Source organism: Balearica regulorum, chromosome 7, assembly GCF_011004875.1.
Source record: "Balearica regulorum gibbericeps isolate bBalReg1 chromosome 7, bBalReg1.pri, whole genome shotgun sequence".
NCBI classification, from domain to species: Eukaryota; Metazoa; Chordata; class Aves; order Gruiformes; family Gruidae; genus Balearica; species Balearica regulorum.
This window is the reverse complement of record NC_046190.1, coordinates 38330442-38352579: the sequence shown is the minus strand read 5'-3', so window position 1 is coordinate 38352579 and position 22138 is coordinate 38330442. Positions and strand designations below refer to the sequence as shown.

General features: G+C 39.2%; 1 protein-coding gene across 5 annotated transcripts in view; it reads left to right on the top strand.

Moving 5' to 3' along the window:
- The window catches only part of PCDH15 (protocadherin related 15), an 872980-nt gene that overhangs the window by 264602 nt on the left and 586240 nt on the right, over nucleotides 1-22138 (top strand). The window lies entirely within an intron of this gene.

Sequence of the window (22138 nt, the reverse complement as noted above, 5' to 3'; positions counted from 1 at the left end):
AACAGTTTTCTGTTAGTTGCTGTTGTGGTTTAACCCCAGCCGGCAACTAAGCACCACGCAGCCGCTGGCTCACTCCCCCCACCCCGGTGCGATGGGGAAGAGAATCGGAAGAGTGAAAGTGGGAAAACTCATGGGTTGAGACAAAGACAGTTTAATAAGTAAAGCAAAAGCCATGCAAGCAAAGCAAACCAAGGAATTTGTTCACCACTCCCCATCGCAGGCAGGTGTTCAGCCATCTCCAGGAAAGCAGGGCTCCATCATGCCTAACGGTGACTTGGGAAGACAAATGCCATCACTCCTAATGTCTGTTCCCTCCCCTTCCTCTTCCCCTGCCCCCTTACGTGCTGAGCATGATGTCCTATGGTATGGAATATCCCTTTGGTTGTTGGGGTCAGCTGTCCCAGCTGTGTCCCCTCCCAGCCTGCTCACTGCTAGTGTGGTGTGAGAAGCAGAAAAGGCCTTGGTTCTGTGTAAGCACTACTCGGCAATAGCAAAAACATCCCTGTGTTGTCAACACTGTTTTCAGCACAAATCCAAACCATAGCCTCATACTAGCTACTGTGAAGAAAATTAACTCTTATCTCAGCTGAAACCAGGACAGTTGCCTAAAATGTACTTTGTAGGACAGTTGCCATTCTAATGACAGTGAGGAATTCACACTCTGGACCCATTTCTGATGTTTTACAATAACAGCTATAGGTCAGTACAGCAATGGTTTCATTGAAAACATTCCCTCAGCTATGTCCAATTGTGTATTTCCAAGTTGACAGACGAAAGGTTGTGAGTGCTCGGTTATGAACAATACCTGATGGTACAAGCACATGGGTGACCGCTGCAAGCGGAGCTAGCCCACCATACTCTGTTGTTACCCAGTGGCTAGAGGATGAACAGGAAAAGCAATTATTTTCCCTGTGAGGAAATAGATGTGTGAAATTTGTGTTTGAAAGTCAGAATTTTGTGAATAATGTCCTAAATTCTGCAGACATGTATCATACCCAAGGTAAATTTGCTGACAAATCTAGTGAAGAAGGTGTATGAAACATTAAACACTAGGGTAGTTGAGCTGTTGGGTGAAACTGGTACTTCCTTCATTACAGTGTCTGAACTAGTTCTGACAGTGTAAACTCTCAGGCTCCCTGTCCTAGTATTTTAGAGAAAGACTTAAAAATTAATTTAGTCGTTGCTTTTATAAAGGACAAACAAGAAAAACAACTTTTTTCAATGCCTGTGAGGTGAAATTTTCTGCATCTCCTCTGCCTCAGCTTGGGGTGTACTGACTTTCACATCTGTGGTATTGGAGCTGGAGAAAGGCAGCTCATCCTTGACATTTGTCTTGCATTGTATACCCTGACATAAACTCTCTGCATTTGATCTAATTTCTTTTCGTTATTGGTGATCTGATGTGTGACTATGTGAGAAACTGCTGGTACACAATGTCTGCACTAGGGTAGCCAACCCTCCCTCCCAGTTTCTCCAGTGTAGACAAATTTCCTTACTCTACGAAGTAAAAGTTATCAATAGCAGGCTAAATCTTAACAGGTACTGAATTGGTACAACTCCCGAGTGATCCTAGCGATCAGGCTACTGGAAATACTGATTTTGTGAACAAGCATGTACATTAGTTTCTGATGCAATAAACTAATTGTGCCTAGCAAAGTGATGTTTTTAGAAGCGTGATTTTGCAAGGGCTTTAATTACTGTGTGCTGTATGTTGAGCAAGAGGGATATTAGATATAATGCTAAACCCACTTATTTAGAAATTAATGTTATCTATGGAAAATTAGTATTTTAAGTGAGCTGATTGCCAATACATTCAATGATAATATGTTGCTTGAGCAGTCATAAGTTATATGTCTTTTCATTAAGTCCTTAATTTAATTTTTTTTCCATTTGATCAGTTTGCTTCATAGTTAAGGCTAAACTTCACATAAGTGTGATAGCCCTTTGTGATTTTACATTTGTCGTATTGTCTGTTTGCATTTATTTACTTGCCTTATATCACAGACGCAAAGTCGAAACGCAGAATAAACGTGTTTCACTGTTTCACTCTTCTTTTTAACAAAGGGGTGAAGGGAGTGAAATAGAAAAAAAAACTTGCTGCAGTAATTTCCTTTCTTTTTAATGTTCTGATTCTTTTGGAACGTATTTAAATATTTATTTTCATTGCTAGTATAATATTTGATACTGGTTTTAATCAACATGGGCATTATTCTCCCTACGTTTGTTCTTTACGTACATGGTGTCATTAACCCATGGTCTGTTTTTCACAAAGTATGGTGGGACACAAATTGTGTCTGTAGAGAACCAAGTTGAGTGCTTGTGGAGAACTTCATTCAGCCAGGTACTAACCGCAGCAATTCTTATGTGGGAACATTCATTAGTATGAATGATGAAATCTTAAACTATTCTCAGAGTACATTACCTACTTTTTCTGTGTAGGAAAAATACCGATCTTTAATCAAACTGCGTGTTATCCTTTGGTGTAAACAAATAACTGGTAAGAAGATGACATAGAGATTGTAAAGAAGGTTATTAAAAAAAACTATTCAGCAATAGTCCACATTCATAGGGAAGCTGAAGTGTGAGTAACTTTTATCAATGTATGGGTAATGAGTTCATTGCCAATTTCCCCTAAAACGTGCAGTCTTTGGATATGCTATTAAAGGGTGAAATGAAAGCTAGTGAGAACACCTGAAAAAACCACAGGCGGTGCCTTTAAAAAACCAACAATATGTCTGTATGTTGACTATTTACTCCAGGTTTACAAGAAGTGAAATCGAGTTGTATGAAACGGACGTACCTATAGATTACATGTAGCATTTTGGGGCAGAACCAGGACGTTAAAAGTAAGCAACTCCTTCATCCTCCTGCACAGTTTTCCTGAAGGAGTGCAGTAGTCTGTGATCTTGCAGAGGAGAAATGATAAAAGTAACATAATGTTCATTTTGTATGATTTCTCTCAAATTATCTGGGTTAGCAAGTGATAGCAAATTAAGCTTTTAATCAATGTTCATAGCTACTCCCACGCTCTCACATCCGCTAGTGCAAAAATCTGTGTAGTTAGTATGTTCTAATGAGTTTCAAATACAGAATTGTCAAGCTGCAAAGTTGCTTTAAAAAATATAGTATCTGACACTCATCTGCTGTTTGTATTAATTACACCATCAACAATTTACATTTGCGACAGTGAAAATTATACACATACATGCATATTTGCATGTGTGTAAATAAAATCTGCATATGCTTAATTATATCATCTTTATAGTGGATCTTTAGATTGAAGGATTGTGTACATGAGTCTAAGAGAGAAAACTAAATTCCTTCTTTAGGCAGAAACGCTGCGTTCAGGTAGAAATTGTAACTACTGTCACAAGTCTGTTTTGTTTTCAGTGAAGACCACTGAACTAGTAGATTATAGTCTATCGTATCAGTCTGAAATAGAAGCATTAGAAATTGTTAAACAACTTTTGTACCACAAAAAAGCTTTAGGAGTAAAATAGCTTGGAAGAAAGAGGAAATTAAGTAGGTTTAATGCTTGATAACAAGGAACATTGAGTTGCGCTTATATATATATCCATACTGCAAATGTTGTAAAGGTGATGCAGACCTTAGTTATTATAAGCTGCACTGAGCAGAAAAGAAGGGGGGCGGGGAGGGGGAATATCTGTGCGTTCTTTAATATACTGAATAATTTAATTCTCAGATATCTTACTGAATGACCTCTTCAGTCGTTGTCAGGACCTGGAGCACATTTCCCCTCTAGGAGTTTAATTGGCAGAGTTAGAGTTTATCTGGCTGAGTCCAAGGTCAGCTCCGTGGCTGGTGAGAGCTGTTGTGAAAAAAACTGGAAGCGAGGACCTGCTCCTCCTTTCCCTTGGGAATTACTTCTAAGCTGAGTCTGTACCACTGCTCCTGCTACTTCCCAGCCTTGTGTGCATGCCTGGTCGTGTTCCTCTGCAGTTATGACCCTCACCCACTGGCACCTTAGTTTAATAGAAATGCAGCACTCAGGAATATTTCTTCTCCCTACTTTTTACGGTATCAAATGAGGCCATATGGCCAGTTTTGTGTTTTGGCCTTAGGCTATGTGATAGTTATGTCTTTGTATGTCTTAAATTTATTTAAATGTAGTAAAACATCAACATAAAAGCATGTAAATCTTAGACTAGCCATTAAAATAGTGAAAAATTAAGAGGTTAGCTTAGTAACATAAAAATATCACATTAATCTACTAATTCCAGCATACATTTTCTCTGTAGTGTGACATGGTGTTTTGGGGTGGGGTTTTGGGGGTTTGATTTGTTTTTGGTTTTTTTTCTTTTAAACTGGATTATTTCTGGAAAATCTGTTTTATAAAATCTGTGCTGCATTTCCCTTTATCATCTCATGGCAGTTAAGAAATTATATGTGGGTGTAGACATTAGTGTGACTCAGCATTATTAACTCACAGAATGTTAGCTATCTTGGGGTATTTTGCTTATTAAGGAGCTCAGTTTTGAAGGACATAAAATGATTATAAGAGTCTCGGAGGATTCAGAGAAATGAAAGTGACAAGTATCTAGTCTTTTCTGATACAGCTTGACAATGACTCGATAGTTTAAGTCATAAACCTGTTAAAATGACTGCATTTGCTGGGGCCTATGATTTTGATGACCTGACTCTCTATGTCTGAATGTTAGTTTGTATTGCGGCAACAGGAAGGAGCCTGGGTAGTATGTACCTGCATCATGTAAACAACTTGCCTTTTCTTTTTTTTTTTATCTGACTACCTAATTTTACTTTCTTTTTTCAATACTTATAATCTGTCATATTTGAAATCTAATACCTAATTCCGAGTCTATAGTACTTCTTATTTACCTCTGGGATTGTGGTGGGTTGACCCTGGCTGGGGGCCAGGTGCCCACCAGAGCCGCTCTATCACTCCCCTCCTTCATTAGACAGGGGAGAAAAAGTATAACGAACAGCTTATGGGTCGAGATAAGGACAGGGAGAGATCACTCCCTAATTATCGTCACGAGCAAAACAGACTGAACTGAGAGAGGGAATTCATCTAATTTATTACTAAGCAAAACAGAGTAGAGGAATGAGAAATAAAATCAAATCTGAAAACACCTCCCCCCACCCCTCCCACCTTCCCGGGCTCAGCTTCACTCCCGGCTTCAACCTCCTCCCCCCTCAGCGGCACAGGGGGACGGGGAGTGGGGGTTACGGTCAGTTCATCACACGGTGTTTCTGCCGCTTCTTCATCCTCAGGGGGAGGACTCCTGTCATCATTCCCCTGCTCTGGCATGGAATCCCTCTCACGGGAGACAGTCCTTCACGACCTTCTCCAACGTGAGTCTTTCCCACGGGCTACAGTCCTTCACAAACCGCTCCAGTGTGGGTCTCTCCCATGGGGTGCAGACCTTCAGAAGCAGACTGCTCCAGCGTGGGGTCCCCCACGGGGTCACAAGTCCTGTCAGCAAACCTGCTCTGGCGTGGGCTCCTCTCTCCACGGGGCCACAGGTCCTGCCAGGAGCTTGCTCCAGTACGGGCTTCCCACGGGGCCACAGCCTCCTTCAGGTGCCTCCACCTGCTCCAGCGTGGGGTCCTCCACGGGCTGCAGGTGGAATCGCTACACCCCCTCATCCTCCCTCCATGGGCTGCAGGGGGACAGCCTGCTTCACCATGGTCTTCACCACGGGCTGCAGGGGGATCTCTGCTCCGGCGCCCGGAGCACCTCCTGCCCCTCCTTCTGCACTGACCTTGGTGTCTGCAGAGTTTCTCACATCTTCTCACTCCTCTCTCTGGCTGCAAAAGCTCCCGCTCCCTTTTTTCCCTTCTTAACTCTGTTATCCCAGAGGTGCTACCACCGTCACTGGTGTCCTCGGCCTTGGCCAGTGGCAGGTCCCTCCTGGAGCCGGCTGGCATGGGCTCTGTCAGACACAGGGGAAGCTTCTGGCAGCTTCTCTCAGAAGCCACCCCTGTCGCCCCTCCGGCTACCAAAACCTTGCCATGCAAACTCAACACAGGGATTCTAGTTCTTCCTGTTTGATCTCTGTATCTGATTGTATCGTGACCTCGGATAGGCGCTTGCCCAAGGTTTTTTGTCTTGCAGAATCTTCAGTCTTGCAGAGAGTGAGTTTTTGTGTGTGAACTGTAACTTACTGTTGGATTCCTCCAATGTTTAATACTATTAAGAAGGCCTGTATTTTATTAAATCACACATAAGTGATAAGTACATATATATAAAACTATGCGTTAAGGTTTGCATATGTATATTGGTAAAAAAATGGTCCTACAAGAAGTACATCTTTAGAACAGGAACGTTGCATTAATTATGAATTGAACTACAGAAAGTTATTATGTTCTAAACTGTCTTGAACCCTGAAGTCTACAGAAAACGTTCTTTTTCCCTTGATGAATGAAGAACAGTCTCAGCACTGCTCTGCTTTACACTGCAGTCATGGCAACACGCATGTTTGGCATGTAATGCCCTTTTCTTGCTTGTTTCGGTGTCAGATGAGCAAGGTCTAGATGTGGCTGCTCCATCATACAGATCTGATAAACTCTTAGTTGAGCGCTAGGAAACTAAAGGCTACCTGGAAATTCCAGGACAGTATGCAGTGGCGTGGGAGAGATTGTCTGACCTTCCGATTATGAGCTGATCTGCTATAGGTTTTCTGAGTCCGCAAAAATGTTTCTGATAAATTACATTTGTGATTTTTAACTAGAAGGATTTGGAGATTTTTTTTAAATGCTTATACAGAGACAGGAAAAAGAATGGGATTTTCCTGCCTCAGACAAAAAAAAAAAAAAAAATCTTTAGAACGTAGCGAACAGGAGAATATGGATGATTATACTAATAGCCTTCAAATACCTTTGAACATCACTTTTGCAATTGGTTCAATAGCTGAATTATTTGTGATTAGCAGTGACCATACAGGATGAATAGTATGTTATAGAAAAGATTGTAACTGTTTCCAAAGTACTAAGCTTTTGATAATGCATGCTCAATTCTCTGCTGATCTTTAAGGTCAGTGTTAAGGGACAGTTTATTGTTCTGAAAGCCATTTTGGGAATCACAAACCATGAGAAACACTTACCTAGCAGGCTGAATGGAGGATAGCATTGGTGACCACAAGAGCAAGAGTACTTCAGGCCTTCTAAAAATAAATGTTACGCATTTATAAATAAGAAAGAACTGCTTACAGAGCAGTTCATTAAATTGTATTGGAGAAAGTTCCAAAATATTTTTTCTTAGTGGCTTCTAGTTTGATACAGGTGTAAACTTCAATTTTCTTTTAAAAAATACAATGGCTGTAGAGAAAAGCATAACAAAACTTTTAACGTGTTATCCAAAAGGCTTAGCAGAAGGAGGAAAATAAAAAATCCCAATCTATTTTAATTTTTTTAAGTACCTGAGGATTTTTCCTTTAATTTTTTTTTTTTTTTATGATCTGGCACATGAGGTTTGAACACCTGGAGTTAATAGTGCTAAGACAGAGACCAAGATTATATGGAAGGGAGGAGACACAAAATCAGCATATGTGATGAAAGTAATGCTGCCTATGGTTAGGTAAAAAGATAAAATACACCTAGTTGATGCACAACTAACCTATACCCCTTCAGACATCAATAGTCCTAAAAAATGAAACAGAGCTTCATGCAGAAATATAAAATGTAGCAGTTAAAATGAAAAATGAGAAAAAACCTGTAATTATTGATTGTACCTTGTTTTCAATCACAAGCTGCAGATGAGGCATTGTTTTGAGAAGGTGACAAAATGTGGAAGAAAGATTTGAAAAGATAATCAAAGGGTTTTTTTTCTTTTGTTTTGGGAAAATTTAATGAAAAAATGGTCAAAACCATTTTCCTGCAACAATAAAAGTTTGACAGACTGATCCTTATAATTCAATCTTGTTTGCCTGGAGTTTGCAACATTAATGGATGCCATCATTGACAGTCTAAACTGTTGCCTAAGTTGTTTCTGGGAACAATACCAAAAATGTGTTAATGTATATCTTCTTATGCAAAACTATAATAGAAATAGCAGTAGAGGCATGCAGTTTTAATAGCAGTTAAGCTGGCTAGACAGAGCTTTATAAGAACAGTGTTAGAATGAAATGAAAGAGCTTGTGATTATTTTAGATGGCTGGACAAAAATGTTAATTCAACGTCGAATTGGGGAAATTGCATATCATTATAGAAGAAAACTTTATTAAAAGTTGAATACCTAGAAATTGCCTCTGGGCCAAGAAGTCCCCAAGCTGCAAACTTTTGGAAGCTGAGAGCTTGTGTAGGTGAAACAGAAAGAATTTTCTAACAAGAATTTTTTATTGAAAGAATTCTCACCTGACTAGCTGTGGTCAGAATCCCGGTCAATGAAACTGTAGGAGAAAACAAAGCAAAGAATGGACCTAGTCCTTTATGTAGGGATTGCTTAGGGGAAGTTTTATATGTGAAACAAATGGGTAAATAAAAAAGCAGTACTAGAATAGCTGGAATAATAGAAAAAGTAATTTGCATTATGAATGTAAAACTTGAAATCAACAGTGAATTAGGAGTGTTTGTTTAAAGGGCAAATGTTGATCATAGATCAAGGGGATAGTCACACACCACACCCCCACACCCCCCCCCAAAAAAAAAAAGAAAAATAAAAAAAAATGCCTGAAGGGAAGCAAACAGTGTTGGACTTACGCACCCGTGAATTTCTTTGGTTATGCATTTGTATGCCTTGTATGCTTTTACTTCTCTGATAATCAGTGTAGCACCAAATGTGTTTGTGGGATTGCATTGTCTGCCTCATGCCATCTTACTCAATGAGGTATACAAAGCAGTAAAACATTGGATAGTGGCTAGTGTGGATGCCTCCTTGTTGAAGATGGTTGTAGTAGCCACGGCTGTAATGCAAAAATGCAAGGGTGCCTCTTTTTTATAAAATTTGGAAACTAGAGGTTTTTCACTCAGGCCTGGACCCAAGGAGAGAAAGCTGGATGTAGCAACTCCAGGGAGACTTCTTTAGGTCATGCCAGTAATATATTTCCCTATAGAATACAAGCTTCCAAAATATCAGTGTTAAGTCCCTGCCAAACTATAGAACCAATGATGTAACTTTTTCTTTCTTTTTCCACCTTGCATTTACTGATCTGAGAAAAAGCTTTTCCTTCTTTGATTTAGCTTAGAACTTGATCCATTAGGGAAGAACTTGGCTACACAAATCTGTGGGTTTGAGGCAGCTCCACAGTGGAAAGTACAAAGAAAAAGCAGGAAAAAGTATCAGGAGGTTTCTAACCCTGCAGTTCATTGTGAGGAGCAGCGTCAAAGTAGCAAGCATCTGAAGGCAGATGAATAGCTTTATAGAGCACTGGTGCATGAGGCAGATGACCCTTAACAGATACTGGAATTTATTTCCATAGCTCCAGAAGGGAGGGACTGTACTATGTGCAGAGCCTGATGTCAGATACACTGTCCAGGGACTCCTGTATGCACGTGGCTGTACAGGTGCCCGTTCCAGACAAACTTGTCCTCACCTGACAGACTACTTGGCTGCCTCAGGAAGCACCGCTGGAATCAAAGTTCTCTGTCAAGCGGTCTTTGGAAGACAGTGTGCTGTCCCTTTCACTTGGGAGTGTTTTGAGTCATCAAATCCTGACAAAGTATTTGTCTTTTGGCTCCAGAAAGCTAGTTTGATGTTTGGGACTACTGCTAGATATATAAAAATGATGTGCTGTTGATGCTGCTAAACAGTGGTGGAATTTGGCTGTTGTGCAGAGGACCTGTGTAACTGCTGGACAGATTCTCTTACCACTTGTGTACTCCAGCTGAGGTGTTAGGAACAGATAACCCTGTTCAAAGATGTTAGCGGATGTGCAGTCAACACATGGAAGCGTTGATACATGCAGTTGTGATGGTGTGAACACACAATCCAAGGGAAAAAAGGCCCAGGCAGTTCCTATGCGATGAATGAAAGCATGAGGAGAAAAGGGGTGTATTTTTGCAGGAAAGCCTCTTAAAGTCAGTGCTTGATTTGGTGAAGCTCTCTTGAAGTTTTCGATGCAAGTAGTAAGTGGTAGACATCAAAATTAGATCAGACACAAGTGTCTTAATAGCAGAGCAGTGCTCTTGTGGGCTGAAGAAGTGTGCACGACTAAGGATACAGTAGCAGCAGCAAACTGCCTCATGCCGTGAGGGGCACTCTGGGACTATAAGAAAAAAAGCATTTCTCCCACGAACATAAGCACTCTCAGTTTGAATTTCCCACTTCAGAGATGGGCTGTATGCTTGCTTACACATGAAGAGGATTCTAGCGAATTATATAAAGAACAGTAGTTGCAATAATATTAAGATTTTTTGGCTCATGTAGAAGATAGGAAATTCAGCATCAAAACTAACTTTATTCTCAAGCTAGATCTCTGTTCTCTTATTTTTCACACTGGGTTTAAGGTTCAAGGGACAACTTTTTCAGCTAATGTAAATTCAGATACTTCCCTTGAAGCTTTGATGATTTACTGAGGATCAGCTGTTACATGAACCATACTCAGAATTTTTTCACTTTTGAGAGTCATGTCACAGCCTTATCATTTCTTACTATTGTGTTTTGTCTGAAGGAATGTCACGTGTAAGCACACTAGATTAAACTCTCAAATTCTCACAAACCGTGGTACTTCAGCGTGTGGGACAAGGAGCTGAATTTATATACTGGCTTTATTGATGTCTCAATATTGTTTGGTGGTGCTGTATGTGAGATTACTGGGTCACACATATGAAGATTTACTGCCAATTGTGTGTGAATAGTAGGAAGTTAGTGGATAATGCTGACTGCAGCATATATTTTCTTAAATACAGATTAGTATGATTTAGTCAGCTTTAGATACGGTTTCATTTCATTGCTCTTTTAAAAATTTTACAAATCTGATAGGTTAATACCTTTAAAACAGCACCTCAGGCAGATTGTGTATTCTAAATTTTACATTCATCTCGTAGGACTATAACTTAAAATTATTGGCAACATCTACTTGAATATAGATATATGTAGTTCTGTTTATATTCTGTAAAACTCAGTGGGATCTAGAAAAGCAAGCGTGATTAATGTGTAATTCAGCAGTTTTAAAGGTAAGAGCGTTAGCATCTCTCTCTCAAGCTTGGTTTTGTTTTGGTTTTTTGCTTGTCCAAAACATCGATTGGTAAAGGAATCTCATTGTGAGAAAACCTCCCTAATCTATAAGCTGGGCCATGATACAAGTGCAAAGTACACAATTTAGATATATCAACATTGCATGAGTTAGTGCTGGGTGTGAATGATTTCCAACACCTTTCAGATATAGCCCAACAAATCATGTACTTGTTTCTCAACCCAACTATTATCTGATTTCCCTTCCTGTTTTTCTCCCTACTTGTTTTTTATCCATTTACACAGAGACTAGAATACTCACCCCAGGTCTATTAGACCAAAGTTTAGACTGCTTTCTGATTGTGAAGATAAAAACCATTTCTCCCAGAGAGTTTATATAGGAGCATGTTGTAAGCTGTCCTGATGAAAAGTACTTTGGGCCACTGAGTAAGTATTGAATGAGCTGCCCAAGGGGGGCTGCTCTATATCCACTCGGCTCGAGTCTGAATTGGTCTCCTCCCGCCAGGAAACTTCCAGTGTGTTGATCCCAGTCTAAGCAGACAAACACATCTCACCTTTCTGGCTTTCATTTCTTCTTGGTCTTCTCATTCTGTAGGAACTATTGACACTCAAAGAGGAAAAAGAAATCTTCACTTGGACAGTTCTCCTCAGATAAAATGTGAAACTGTTTTGTGGTGCCATCCACCTTCCTCCCCCTGCAAAGTGAATGAATTGATGTCAGTTTGTCTTTCTGCAGAAGCTCGCTAGTGTGATCTTCCGCATTAATGATCTCTAACAAGATGAATACTTTACATCTTTTCTCAACACACAACAGCATGGTGCTCATAAAGCTTTATAGAACTGTCAATAGCTGTGACAGGATTCTCTGAAGGTTATTTTTTTTGCAACAGCGACCACACTTTTAATGTGATCTCTAGGAGAAGGGTCATTTAAAGATTCATTAATTCTGTTTCCTGGTGCCTTCATAATAAGATGGTGCAGGGAAGAATAGTGAGTGGCATAAATTCCTCCAGCGAACTAATTGATAAACATTATGCTTTTATGCTATTTGTTGGAAGTGTCAGGGCTTTTGCCAAAATCAAGTGGAGTAGTCTCAAAGAGCTGGTTTATGTCTGTAGCTCTGTAGAAAAGAACCTCCATTTTACTGTTGCTCAGTAATGTTATCTTTGGTAGCTACACAAGATTAGAGTGCTTAGAAGATGTTATCCTGACCAAATGGCAAGTATGAAAAAGGGAATTACTTGCTTAGTGGAATTGAACACCCATGCTTGGTTCTTCCTTTTTGAGAACAGGTACAAGACCATAGCAAAGACTGCTCAAGTCCACTCACAAGCTAGGGTGTTATGCTAGCAGTGCATGAAAGTTTTGATCAGCATTGTCTTTTAGGACATTATTTGTGTAATATCAGTAATTTAAAAGAAGCTTAGAAGCTAGCACGAAGAAGTTTATCTGCTGAGAACTTGTAGGATTTTAATCAGCAAAACCAATAAGCCCCCAGCTAGAAAGGCACTTTTTTCTCTTTTTTTTTTTTTTTTTTAATAACTGCATAGAGGTGGCTGATGTATCACCTGGCTTCGTATTTTTTACAGTTTTTCCAATACAATGTTATCATTGCTAACCCCAAAAAATGTGTATGGCTGCTCAGAGACAGAAACTACATGAGAGCTATAAATATTTTTTTAAGTCTTTTGTTGCTTTATTATTTAAATGGCAGCAATTTAAGACTACAGGTCAAATACATCCTTTTGTAACCTCTGTCTGTTCACTACTCCCTGGAGTTCAGGAAACAGGCTATGACTACCTTCCTTTCAATGAATCCGGTAAAGTGTATGGTACCTAAATTTCAATTAGAATGAGTAGGTTGGTATTTAACACCTCTGGTCTCAGCCTAAGGGACTCTCTCTTCTTAAATAAGTTCTTGCTTCTGCAAAGTCAGTAAAAATTTGGTAGTACAAACCACTTTACAGATTGCAGGTGAATGTTAATCCTGAGAGGTAAACTTCTGTAACGCTCTGTAATAGTTTCATAATGAGACAATTAATGTTTAGATATGTCTGCTATTCACATGGCATAAAGATGGATTGGATACCCTCGTCAAGACTTCTGTCATTGCAAAGAGCTGTTATGTAGTTATTAAAATCCAAAACAGCTTTCTCAAGAGGTCAAGCTTGTGAGCTCACTGTTTATTCACATGACTGACAATGATGTGCAAAAAAGAAGTCACATAAACCAATCTTTAATCACTACAAAAGCTGAGAAAGCAGAATAATTGATCTCTGAAAGCATTTTTGTTTAAAAGAGTATTAAATACACTGCTAGATTTGTTTGCCTTATGTTAAGAAGTCTTGATTAGATGGGGAAACTAGTTTGCTCCTCGTAACGTGTTTTTGTACTTAGCCAGTTACAGGTAATGCAGGCAACAGAAGAAATCAAAGCAGTGTGATGCTGTATACTACTGAAGATGAGATTTGTATATATGCCCATACTTTAAAATATTTTGTCATTTATAGGAAACTGATTTGGAAATTAATTCAATGCCTTCCCCTAAAAAAATGTGAAAAGTAATCTCTATCTAGAATGTCTCTTGTGTTGATACATGGAACTAGAGCTTGTCTGCCATTCTCTCAAGATTGTATGTTAGATTTGGGGCTGAGTCTGTGTCTTTTTCTCCTTACTTCTCCATTTTAAACACTTAGGCCCAGACTGCATCATTACCTAAATAGGATCGTCAAACTCTGTGGTCCCTAAGGCTGAGGTGAGACAGCTCACCATGCCAAAGCTCAAGCTTGTAGTGTGTGTGTATGATGAGTCACACCATGCCATTTCTCAGCTATCAGTAGTCATCTCCTAGCTGTGACCGGACCCATACAGTTAAGAGTGTCTTTCTCTTCCATTTGCCAGGAGGGATCTGCAAACAGGACTGCTTCCAAATGGAGACTAATCTCGATCCATTTGGCTCCTGTGGAAATTACCAAAGTCACACTGACTTGGAAGAGGAGGCTCCAACAAACAGCTGCTCTCAGAGGGAATCAGTCTTGTTATGATGTATTTGTCCTTGGAGCATAGCCCTATTTTCAGGGGACTTCCTGTTGTGAGAGAGCTCCTTAAGACTCCTAAGGAATTAGGAGCACTATACTGCTATAAAGCAGAGGTTGAACTGTAAATAAAAAAAAGTTTAAAAAAGAAAAAAAGGAGGAAGAAGAATTATGACTCTGGTCTTCATCTAAGGGGTGGGCAGCTTCCCAGCCCCAAAGCCGATCTGATGGGCAGATGTACAGTGACAGACTATTATGCAAATAACCGTGCAATGCTGATCTATCCAGTGTTCCCCTGGCTACAAGATCTTAAAGCCTTTCTGGTGCTTGAGAAGCTTTTGCAGGTATTTTTTCATCACAGTGCTGGAAGTTATGCAGACTGTTCCTCTTTGTAAAGCTGTGATGGTTTTTTCAGGTGCTGATTTAATGCTGTAACATGCTTGTGCTCCTGGTGTGGAATTCCAGCTCTATCACAATAGAAGGGACGTTAATTACGCTAAGGCTGTATTATCTGAGCTTATCTATCCAAACTCTCCTAATGGATCTGGTACTCTTTCCAGGTTTTGTTGATGCCTTACACCAAGTTTCTTCCTTTCCTTACTCTTTTTATGATAACGTGCCTGAAGAATTTCTTGATTCTCTTAGACCAGGCAGCTTTTAAACATACCATTTTTGAGGAAGCCTCGATAATTTCCTGTGATTCTGCATAACAATTTCAATTGCTTTGTTCTTGATGGAAAGGTTGTGTACTACTATGCATATTATCTTTTCCTTTGCATTCCCATTCCCTACTCTCTGTTTACATTAACTTTGTAGTTGAGTCTTGCAGAGATTTAGAACCTATTGGTTTCTGGGTCACCGTGCTTGTCATTTGCACTAGATTACAAGAAACATGTTTGTGCCAAAACTGGGGCTGATTTTTGTAGCGGCATTTCAATTTATAGGAGCAGAATAGTGAATTGAAATATGAACCTATCCAATAAGTAGCTAATTCCATGCTGCTTTTGTGTAACATTGATCTATAATGCATATCTATCTAGAATCCTCTTTTCTATTAGCATGAGGGAACTATGATATCATTATTTTGAAATATGGGTGGTATGAAGTTTTGGTATGCCATAAATGTATAAACTAAGTTAAATCTTGAAAAAAAAAACAGATGGACATTGGACTGAGAGCAGTATTTTTCGATAGCTGCTGTGCTGTCAGCCAGCCATTTCCTGGTTTTTATCCTCTCTTTGAACCATCTGATAAAAAGCTAGGGAGAACCATTTGTTGTGTGGGCTTATTCCGCTAGGGTTCTACTGAACAAGCATGATTTTTGTCTGTGATAGTGCTGCAGATACTTCTCACCTGTTTCCTAGAGGCTGTTTTCTGTTTGGGGTTATAACTGGTCAGTCTCTGACATCTTCTTATCTATAATTCCTGCTGTGGTTTTCTGTAGGCTTAGGTAACTATCATGATCTGTAGCAGCAGTAATGTCCTGGGCTCTTGGCCAGGTTTTTATTATTCTTATGAACTGTTAACTCTTCTTTTTCAAAGCTACAAGGAAGAGGCATACACTTAGTCTTTTACTTCTACAACTCCTCTTTGTTTTCTTCTGGTAACACTTTTTTCTCATGATCTTCTATTTGTGTTAAAAGGTCTTTTTATTCTGTTGGACTCAGTCATAATTATGCACAGTGTCTTGCACCTTCCTATCCCCTCACCTTGTTCAAATGCCTTTTTCAAAAGATAAATGAAAAATATGTATTAAAATTCACAAAAGATACATTCAAAGAACTAGCTCAAGACTTAATTAGAAAACTCACAACCTCTATCTTTCCGGGTTTTTTCAACTGTTACTAATTCCTTGGATTTTTCATAAGTGAAATCCTAATTTATTTCAAGAACATTCCAAAACTGTTAATTAGGAAAAAAAAAATCTTAATGCAAACACAGGATAGCACCTTGTTGTATAATATCCAGCCTGAATTTTGAACTAGCAATTAGGGTTATAATTAGGTAGATGTTATGTAGACATCTCGACACTGGTGTTTTTAATACCATTTAAAGACCTTTCCATATGGTTTAATTTCTCTTGCTACTCATTGATAAATCTCAAGGTCAGGAAACTCAGAAATCCCTAATTTAACCTTTTATCCAAACAAACTCCCCCCTGTATATTTCGGTCAGACTTAAAACCGATGGAGTTCTGTGGCTATGATGAGTCTTTCCCAGCTTGACAAGTGCTGGTCCCTGCTGCTGTCTTCTCTCTGAGAGCTGCTTCGTTCTTCTGATCAGCATCTGCTGTCCTTCTCTGAATGTCTGTCCCTTTGTACACCGATTCTGTTGTTCACTATTACTCCTACTAGTTTATCTGGTGCCGACATAATGATCTGTAGCTCTTGGTCTCCCCAAAGCCTTTATAAGTGAATTAATATCGTATTTACCACCTTTCAGTTCTTTTACTTCTTTGACACAGAAGCATTTTTAAGTTAGGGATTACAAATGGTAATTAACTGTTTCACTGGTGAGGTCTTCTACAAATATTGCGTACTGTCTGGTTCTAGTGATTTGTCATCACCTGAGTATTTTTTTATTTAGCCCCTTCTGCCAGCAGTTGTGATAGATCCTTTGAGAAGTCACCTGTAAAGAAGCACTGTTCTTTTCCAAACTTCCCTGTGTCAAATGTACATGCAAAAACATTATTCTGTGAACTTCTTTTCTATGGTTTGATTGTCTGTTGGCTCTACAGGCTCCTTGGCAAGCTTTTTTGCGTATGATCTGTTTGAAAAAAGATTAGTAAGCTTTTCTGCAAATATAGTTTTGTAACTTTAAATTGCCCTGTTTTATTGTGTTTTTATTTGTAAACTTTGTAAAGTTTATGATTCTATTTTTCTCCTAGGAGCACTAGTTTCTTTTTATTTTCAAATTCGAGCTTTTCTTTTTCCATTATTTATTTCCTTGAATCAATATTGTTAAGCATGTAATACAAATGTGTACTTAGACATACTGAATTTAATCTCACAGTAACTTCAAACACCTGAAGTCATAAGCAGTAAGGTATTCAGTTTGACAACAGTGGATTCTTTGTATTTAAGGCTAATATGGGGGTGCTTGAGTTTAAAATTATCTTGGAGATTAGTGGTAGCCAGCAATATAGATGGAAAACCTAGTGGTTTTCCTTACTGGCTTAAATTAAGGAGTGTCTACATTCTTACTTTTCTCCAAGGGAGCTGTGGAAATTGCAGTTGCATCAAGGGAAATTCTGGTCACATATGGGACAAAAAAGTTGCAATGAATGTGGTGAAACACTGAAACCAGGTTGCTCAGAGGGGTTGCAGGATTGCCAGCTTGGGATATAAAACTCATCTGTACACCCTGAGAAGCCCAATTTAATGCTGAAGTTAGTCCTGCTTCAAGACTGTGGAGGATTGTATCGGAGATTCCCTGAGGTCCCTTCCGGCCTGCATCATGCTGTGATTCTGAAGTGTCCTTTACAATTATTCCTGAAGAGACTAGGGGGCAGATTGTACAAGAAAGTCCAGATAAGTGACGTGATTTCTGAAGCAGAGGCTTGCTGATCCTTAGATAATATTGTCTAGGAGCCAGTTTTCTTGTTGCTCTGTGTACTACGGGGTTAAGAAACGCTCTTTCTCTGGAGAGGCTGCTTTTCAATTTGTGGTCCGGCGCTTCAGTTACAAGTGTGCCTTGCCAGCAGGGTATTTGCTTTTTCAAAATAATTACCCCAAAGTAAGGAAAGAAGAGCAGCTTCTCAACTGCAGCAATGCTATATGATGCTCATACTGAAATATTTAACAGCTGTTCCAACAGAATGCTTTTCATTCTGATGTGGAACTAGATTTTCTGCTATGAATTTTGTGGTCATAGTCTTTAGTATTTTAAATGCTGTTGCCTTATTCCATGTGCAAGTGTTTGGGAATAGCAAGAAGGTCCTGTTCTGGTATGAAGTCCAGTTGGCTCCCTTTTTTCCTCGGGAATAATGGATGATCATGCCAGCCTACAATAAGAAACTAGAAGTTGTACAGTGTTTATTAATTCTCTTTTCTATTCAAGTAGCGTGAATAAAAGATAAATATGAAATTGTATCTCTTCATGGTAAAATGAACTCGGGTAACTGAACATATTTTTGCTCTCTGCCGTCTCCCCATGCCACAAAATTTGTGACTGCCTAATCAGCAGAGAGTCTAGCTGTCAGACTTAGCAAGCACACAAAGCACCTCCGAATCCTTTGTACTAGGTGTCCCCCACACCCCTAGAATATGAATTATCCCATCTGTGTGTATTCCTCAGAGTGACAGCTTGAACTGCTGCAGAGGAACCCCCTCCCCTGTCTGCTCCAGTGGCCTGTATCCTAAAGGATTGTGATAGATGGCCCCGTTTAGCAAACTTGCCAGATACTTTCAAGCCTGGGGTAAGGAATGGCTGGAATTGACATGGTTTCCTCCTTTCCAAAGGAATGAGCTGGAGGAGAAGGAAGCCCTTTGCTGGGAAAAGGCTGGAAAAGGGAAGAGAACATTAGCACACGACAGGGATATGCACTGTGCTCCTGTATAGGTCTGTAAGTAAGAGCTGCTGGAGGAGGAGGGAATGTAGGACCTATATTCAGAACCAAATAGGGGAAATTGGTTTTTTTCCCAGGTCAGGTGAACGCAGCATGAGCTGAGGCTGATGGGGTTTGTGGAGGTCTTAACTCACGAGCTATCTAGCGGGTGCTGGCTGGCCACGTGGGTACTCTGGTGCAACCGGAAAGCTGCCTTGTTCAGTGTCCTAAGCTGGCATTTCAAAGGCCAAATTCAGTGTGCTGATTTGCTCTGGATTTTAGCAATGACAAAAAGGAGAAGTGACTATATCTCCAAGTGTCTCCAGCTCTGGGCTGTCTGACTGTTCCAGTTCAATGGTAATATCTTGGTAGTTTCTGCCAAGTGTGAAATTTCACCCTGTACTTAGTTGCATGCTTCTGAGTGTAATAGCAGAAGCAATTTATGTGATGCGTTAAAACAATAGTTTGGGAACACTTCTCCCATATTCATCTGATATGACATATTTCAGTGAACTGAAAATATTGTCTTGGGGAGTATTTGTATCCTTTTTCTTAAGTAAACAAACAAAAAAAAGTTTAAGTACAAATCATCCTGTAAAGAGAGATGCAAGGTTTCTAAAATTATCCTTTGTTTTCTCTCCTTTTCACGTTTACCGTTTTCCTTTTGCCTCCCAGTTTAACCAGATGGATTTTTTTCCCCATTCTTCTTTGAGTACTTGTCTCTTTCTGTTGATTTGCACACGATTTCTTTCTCAATTTTCCTTGTTCTGTGTCTGATACCTATTCCCTACTCCAGTGCATTGTTATCAGCTGCTTCCCTTAGGCCATCTCCACAGTTAGTTCTTTCCAGATTGTGTTACACTGTCCACAGACTGGCACACTGAGGTTTCATTGTGCTTAACAATTTAAGTTGAATTGCAAATCATTATTCCTCTGCTACGCATTCCTGAACTTAACCAATTTGGGAGCGTGTTAGAGAAACCTACTTAAAGATAGTAGATAAATCTGCACGCAGCCAGGGCTGCCAAGGACACAAGTTGTGGTGTTGGAATTTTTGTTAATGTGGCAGCAGAATTGTGAGCAGGTGCATGCTGCAGTGGTCAAACGAGGAGTAGGAATTCCCATGGAAACTGCATAAGAGTCTCCTGTAATTGAAGCAAAATGAAACAAAAGAATTGAGTCTTAACATTTGTGATTTCTTTCTATCACAGCTTTTGGATTAACTCTCTGGTTTTTTCATTAGTCTTAGAGGAATAAACAATAACTCTAGACTTTTTTGTAACTGATTTCATCCAGGAAATCTGCTGTAATTCCTGATTTTATAAGGTTAGGTGAACATATGTGCATTCTGTTTTGAAGCAGATGATTCTGATTAACTAGCTTCAGACAGTCTTAAATATTGGGCTCTTTATTTTTAAGGGACATGGAATTAAAGCTCAGCAATCAGTGTTGAGTTGCTAATAGCAGCATTCAGAATTCTTGTAGGTTATTTGTAAGTCTAAAGGTGTTATTGTTTGTTTAAATACTAATAGGCTCTTGGTGGGGGTTAGGGGTTGCTGGACAGGTCTTTCCTCATCGGTGAAGGCACTGCGGAAATTGTTCTGTCATTGGAAATTCTCCTGATTGGCACTTCTCCTCTTCATTTAATGGCTCTCCAGAGATGGGTGGCTCTCGGTCCTCAAGCTGTTCTTAGCCTGCAGAACAACAAATCAATTTTATTACCGCACACTGTAACAGAAAATGCTATAGTGGAATATTGGAAACAAAGATGTGAAAGGAAGTATAGGACTAGTGTGCTATAGATTAACTTTTTCGGTAATTATCCTAATAATTTTTTTTTCTTGATTCTCTGTTAATAAAGATACATACTTGTTCATGTGTTTGATAATAGCATAATAAATGAAAATGGCAATCTCCACCTATTCAGTTCTTTTCTTCCATCCATTGTAACTTTTCTTTTGTTCAAAGAATAGTTAAGACAAATGTCATCACAGAACCAACAGCCATTTCAGAAAAGAAAATAAGAGCAATTATATATTTTTTGTGCTGAGCAGGAAACAGCGATACCTAATTCCCCCTCATGTAACAAATAGCAGCCTCTGTGACTGTTTGCAAAATGTATTACCATCACATTCTTCTCAAACAAAATGGTTTCTAATACCTGTTTGCCTCTCCTGTGTAACTTCACTTTCTCAGCGCGTGTTTTCCTGAGAAGTCATACTGCTGTTGGCACTCCTGCACAAGGACACACCATGCACCAGATGAATCAGAAAATAGTAACTACTGAAGGCCCAGGGCAGTGGAACACTACAGAATGACTGAACAGTGTTCTTTTTAGAGTGTTGAATCTGTGGTGTACCTACAAAGGGCTTTTCCCAGAGGAAAGGAGGTCTGGATAAAGCATCCAGCAAGGTTGTCCTTTCACTCATCTTGCCTTGGCATGCCAGGCTCTTGTAGCCCTTCTCTGTGGGAGCAGGTAAAAGGTTAGAGCCCCTGTTTGGTTTGTGCCTACGTGGAGATGTGTGTAGTTGCATGATGCCTGTTACCTGTTACCAAGATTATGTACACAGGAAAGAGTACGTGTTCTATCAAAATTTTTTTTCAGGGAAAGCATAGGTTTTTCTTAATTTTTCTATGACAGGCTAAAGATGGACATGTGATCAAAGTTCTTATTTACTGGCAGTATGAAAACCTGAGATGAAAATTCTGCAGCTTCAACTGAATACAGAAGATGCTTCCACAAAATGAGATATTCTTGAAAAGTTTCATTTTGGCTCAACCTGCAAGTTATGTTTTATTAAAAAAAAAAAAGTTTGAAGTCTTTTGAGAATTATCCAGTCTTTTTTAAATATATAGGCCAATTCTGAAATTAATATCAGTACTTTTCATATCTGTAATTTTAATTTAATAGATGCTAATGCCAAATGTTCTCAAATTTCCTTTGGTAAATATGAGGGGGAAAAAAAAGCTATTTGATTACTTAATAAAATAAAAAGTAGGTGAAAGATTTTTAAAATTAAAAGCTAAACTTGACCTGATTTTTTTTGAAACAATTTTGGCTTATCCATTTCTATTATCGGTTAATGGCAGTTTCTAGCTCTGGGAACTAAAACCAGCTCATTCAACTCAACCATGAACTACCAAGAAAATGGATCAAATACTATTTATTATTTTTTTTAAATAGAAGCAAAAGAGGAAACAGAAGACAATTCATTACTGTAACTTTTCACAGTTATACCGGGAGATTCTTCTTTGCAATCGGAATGTCTGCACATGTGTGTAGGTAGGTGGTTATATGGAAGAAAAAGTAGGAGAACGCAGTAATGTCAGTTAGAGGGGAAAAAAACCCTGAATCATTAGTTATAAAATACTCTGTTGAGAGAAATTAAGGGTTTTTTCCTGTAGTGAGAGAAAAATGAGTAGACATTTTGAGTATTCTCTAAG